The sequence below is a fragment of the Pan troglodytes genome, chromosome 9 (assembly GCF_028858775.2).
Source record: "Pan troglodytes isolate AG18354 chromosome 9, NHGRI_mPanTro3-v2.0_pri, whole genome shotgun sequence".
Classification (NCBI taxonomy): domain Eukaryota; kingdom Metazoa; phylum Chordata; class Mammalia; order Primates; family Hominidae; genus Pan; species Pan troglodytes.
In genome coordinates, this window is record NC_072407.2 from 32,708,175 (window position 1) to 32,714,167 (window position 5,993).

The window sequence follows — 5,993 nt, forward strand, 5'->3', positions numbered from 1 at the left end:
TATTAAAACTTAAGTAAAATGCCTTCTTGAAAGGAATATAAAATACATCCTTTCTGGAGTCAGCTTAAGTGCTAATTATAAGGAGTTCTGATGTCTAAATTCTCTATGTTACAGAAACTGAATATTCAGGTACATGGGAAGAATAATTATGTCATATATCTCTGCAATGTTTTTCAGTTTTATAACTTGCTTTTATATGTCATGTCTTATTTACTTCTCATAATAATCTTGGAATATAGGTGATAGCATCCTCACTTTAAAGATGTATTCAGGGTTATACAACCTCAAGCTGATGTTTCATAAATTCTATATGTGGTGGGAAAATGTTTCTTTATTATATTATTATATTACTATTATTTATTATAATAAAGAAACTTTTTTCCCTTTCCAGGTAGAAATTCCTCACTTCTTTCAACCTTAGTATTTTCTAATTAGTATCTATTACTGAACCAGTAGAATTCCTAAATGATTTTCCAGGTACTGATAAAGAACTAGTAACCAAAATAAAACAATGTACTCTGTATAGCAACCTATAGTTGACAGAGGACATTTACTTACAGTATCATATCAATCCTTCCAACAGTCCTGGGAAGCAGGGTGGTCAGGTATCTTTGTCCAGAAAGTGCTGGTTAAGTGGCCTAGTAAAAGTCACACTGTCACAGATTTTAAAAGAAGAGACATAAACATGGTCTTAGATACCAAGTCCAAGGATCCTCCATGTAAAGTGCTAAACACACTATTTGACATACGGTTAAGTGCTTAATACATGGTAGTTCTATTTTATTATTACTTTTATTAATATTCTCTACCTCAAACTGATTTGTAAGTATACCTCTCCTTGGCCAATTTGGCTGATGTCTACAAACCTAGCTAGTGAGCCCATTCTTTTATCCTCCAGGTAAATCACTCCACTGTAAAGAATTAAACAAGTGAGGATGCTGGAAGCTGAATTTCAGTAGGCCAGTTACTGAGTGGTCAACTGGGAAACTTTGCAAGCAGAAGTGGGTTTTATTTTACAATGTGGTTAACTCTGCAGATAACATTTTATGCCTCCTATCCAAGTTTTTTTTAGGTTTTATTAATTTTCTCAAGGAACAGAGGTGGGGCAAAGATGCCACAGTGACCACTAATAATTATTGAGTCTGTAGGGTACTATAAAATAAATTTTGCTGTGATACGGAGGCAACCTCAAGTAAGTAATGAACTGAGTAATCAGGACGTTATTCAGGATTGTCCCTGCAGGACAGAACACCATGTATCTTTGTTTAATCCAGCACTTTTAGATAACTAGAAGCTAAAATAACTATCATTTATTTTGTGCCTACAATGTGCTGATCACTGTGCTAGGTAAATTACATACAGGGAGACCACATATTCAGGTCTGAAAGAGTCCCAGAGCTGCCTAGAAGAGTCCCAATATAACCTCTTTGTCCTCACATAAATATTAAGTGTCACCTTTCACTTTCAAACATTTCTTAGAAAAAAATTTAAAAAAGATGGATGGATAGACATGTAATAAAGGAATTTCTGTGAAATTTTAATCATAGAATCTAAGTGGAAGATACATATGTTGGCAGATAAAAGTTCTTTAAAGTTCTCTCTGTATGTTTGAAAGTTTCCATAATAAAATATTGTGGAAAAAGTGTCTTGGATGACAAATTATATGGTTACTTGATATGAAGATGATCTAATTTAATACCTAAAACCACATTATATGCACAATACAATTATTACCTACACTTTACAGTTGGTAAAACTGAAGCGCTGACAGGTTAAGTGGTCCAGAACTGCACATCCAGTAAATGGGATGGATGTCAAGCAGTGCACCTCCAGAATTCATGCATTTGGAAGCAATGCTATACTTCCCCTAAGTTTACTTTAATATAGTGATCACAGTAAACATCTTTTCTTGCAACAGCTATTTAAATTCCACAGAATTAGCGTTTCCCAGAATACATTTTAGAAAACATTGCCATAGAGCAGGGCAGAGGGAAAAGGAATTCACATTTATGTATTTTCATTGTTTTACTACTAATAGCTACCTTTTTAAAGTTAAGTTTCTGTCAAACACTCTGTATACATAGCTTCATTTGCTCCTCACAGTACCATTTATCTATTATAAATAGATATTAATACCTTTATAGTATATTGAAAAAATGTAGACAGAGCTTTTAAGGAACTCATCTATGGTCACACATCTAGTGCATTTCCAAGCTGGGATTGAAACCTAGGAATAGCATCTCCTCCCCTCCACCTCCCCACTTCTGAAGTTGCTTTTTATTAACTCATCCACTCTTCCTCTTATGACGAACTTGGACTAAAAAAGGAATACAGACCTATGAAGAAAAGCTCTGAATATTATGTGGAAGTATTTTGGTGCAAATACATAATGCCCTTGGAATAATCTATAAATTTTCTCTCACTATGACATTTTTTGAGAGCAAAATGAGGGTACAAATTAATCATTTTTTACTTTGATTCAATAGACTCTATGATACTATGTTTATCCAAATCCATTCACCATCATTTATTGACCACTTCTTAGGTAAGGGCTCTAGTGCCTTATTACTCCTAGTCTCTCTTCTTAGGAAAGACAAAGACATAATATTTACTGATTTTCTACTTTGTGTCAGGTGCCATTCCCTTCTCGGTCTTAGTTCCTTTATCTGCGAAATGGACATAATAACAATAGTTATTATGTTAGTTACCAATAATATCGTTGGTAGCTGCAAATCTATTGTTGGTAGCTGCAAATCACTTATTGCTGGCCACATATTAAGACTTCATTCATGTATTTATTTATTCCACCAATAGTTAATAGACATGCACTGTGTGCCAGGCATCATTCTGTGTGCTGATGATATAGCAGGGAATAAAAGAAACAAAGGCCTTGCCTTCCTGAAGCTTATGTTTTGTAAGGGATTCAGACAATAAATGAATCAATAAGTAAATGTGGATTAGGTGATAGCTTCATCAGGATCATCTAGGTTGTGCTGCAGTAAAAAAACCAACCCCAAATATCAGTGGCTAAACCCACTAGAATTTTACTTCTCACTCATGCTGTATGTTCCATGCAGGTTAGCAGAGAGGATCTGAAATTCGGTTACATAGGGATTCAGGATAGAGGCTTCATTTTCCCCCATGCATTTTGATCCCCAAAAAGATGGTGAGCTGTGGACCGGCCTTTAAAGCCAGAACACACATACATTTCATTGGCAAAAGCTAGTCGCATGTTTGTGCCTCATGTCAGCTTGGGTAAGGAAGTACAATGCTGCTACATGTTTGGAAGGAACATACAATAGCCCTGAGGGTGATCACATACAGTGATAGGAGGCCTGGAAGAGAAATTAAGGAGTATAACAGGGAATAGGGAGCACTGAGAGAGAGAATGCTCTTTAATAGTGAGCAGTCAGTGAGGGCCTTAATGATAAAGTGACATTTCAGTGGTGATACGAGGAGGCAAAGGGGTAGGTCTTGCAGTTATCTGAAGGAAGAGTACTCTAGTCCGAGAAGACAGCCAGAGTAAAGGTATGGTTATTTTTGTCATGTTTGAACATCAACAAGAAGGTCTGGGTGATTGAAATGGAGGAAGCAAGGGAGAGAAGGTCAAAGAGAGAGAGATGGAGTTGGATAAGGTAGAGCCTACAAGGTCACTGTGAGGACTTTGGCTTTTGGGCTGAGTGGGATTGGCGGGCTTTAGGCATTTTGAAAGGAGAGATGTGGTCTGACTTATATGTTTATAGTATCTCTGGCTGCTGTGTGAGGAAGGAGGTGATTGAGTTGTGCAGCCCAGCTGAGAGATGATGCTGGCTCCGATCAGAATTGTTGTGATGGAAGTGGTGGGAAAGGGTGAGATGATTGATATATATTTTGAAAGTGGAATCAAGAGGATTTGCTCACAGACCGGACGTGGGGTGTGAAAGAAAGAGAGAAAGGAGTCAGGGGCAAATCTAAAGTTTTTAATCAGAGAAATTGTAAGGATAAAGCTGTAATTTTTAAAAGGTAGAAACTTTGAGATGAGCACTTAAATAGTTGTCATAAGTACCACAATTCTTCAGTCTTTACAGTAGCTCTATTAAGAACATCTTACTAGCCTTATTTTTAAAACTGCAAAGTTGATACCTAGTAATGTTAGGTGGCTTATCCAGGGAAATAGTTCAGATTATAAATTCCTAACTTTGAAATTAGATACACTGATAATTACAAAGCATATTCCTTCTATTCTTCTGGTTTGGTGATTAACCAGATCCTGATACATTTTTAAGTTTTATATCATATATGCCAAATTGCTTTAATAATGAGTAAAACTCCCAATGTGGAATTTTTGAAGTTCTTCTTTGATGGGTGATCTAAAAGACAAATTTTCAAGTTCTTCTTTAGTGGTTGATGTAAAACCACGCGCATGAACCACTGCACCCAACCTGTTCTAGATTTTCTATTTCAACTCCTGCAGACATTGTGAGTGAAGACATTTCCTCAAAAAACTTCAATTACTCAGTCATTAAATACACATTGATTCAGTTCCTTATTTGTGGTGAACATGACTTAGATGCCTGGGATATGGAGGCAGTTAGGATGAATTGACCTCCAAAACCTTAAAGACTGGTGAGAAAGATGAAAAATAAATTATTAATTACACTGCAAGATGCTAACTGCTGAGCAAAGGTCCTGTGAGAACCGGAAGAAGAGATACCAGACCCTCTCTGGAGAAGTCATTTTGGAAGGATTGGTAAAAAGAGATGGCCCTCATCCGACATTTGAATAATAACAGGACTTCATTAAAGTTAATGGAGGTTGGGGGGAAAACACATTTTAGAGAAAGAGAAGGCATTTGCAAGTCTATGAAGTTATAAAGCAGAATGAGAAACTCTGGGATGCGAAGAGTTGGTTAGACTGGAGGAGGTACATTGGGAGGCCTAGAAGGGAGGATTGCTTGAGGCCAGGTGTTTGAGACCAGCTGGAGTATCAAAGTGAGACCCCATATCTTAAAAATAAAAAATGAAATTAGCCAGGTATGGTGGCAGGCACCTCTTGTACCAGGCTTGGGAGGCTGAAGTGGGAGGATCACTTGAGCCCAGGAGTTCTTGGCTGCAGTGTGCTGTGATCATGCCACTGTGCTCCAGCCTGGGTGACAGAACAAAACCCCGTCTCATAAAAGAAAAGGAAATCTAGATCAGAAATAGCAAATGCATTTCATTCCCTATGCTAAATGTGGCCAGTTGATAGTATCAGTCTCTTGGGTGTCAAATAAAAAAGGCATTCTGAGACTCTTTCTGCACTTGGAAGAAACAGGCATGGTTATGACACCTGTAATGGATATGAGAGAGGAGAGTGAATGCATTCATTTTAAGTTATTTCATTTTCTTGACTAGAATATTGGGCTAAATTCATGTAACTCTAAGGATTTGTATAGAAAGCTTATTTTCTAATTAAATGCCTACTACCAACTTATTTATATACACAGTTGCTACTGTGATTCATCTGAGGACCTATTGCTAGTTTCATTGCTGAGCAAGTCTTTCTGCTTGGTTTGTAATCTCTTAAAAGAGAGTATTTCTAAAGAAAACACAAACTGAGCTGTTGTTTGGACGTAAGTCCAAGGTCCCTTAAATAGTGGCAGGCACACCTGGAAATTTATTTAATATTGTTTTAGGTCCTCACTGTGCTTTTGGAAGCCCGTTTAGAAGACTTCGTGGGGAACATGGAGATTCATCTTCAGTGGTTTCAAACTTTTTATGGTGTGCAAGAATATAAAATGAAGGAAAGAGCCAGTAAGGCAGGCAATTTTTAAAATTATGCCAACCATTTCCTCTTAGTGTTACGCCACTATGACTTGTTCTTCTAAAAAGCTAACTGTGCAAAACCTAATTAAAATAGTTACCATTTTATCAAACACTTTCTAGTGCCAGGCACTGTGCTGTGCTATGTATATGTGTGTGTGTGTGTATTTATACACCTCAAGTACATAGTTATATGTACAAATTCTATTGATA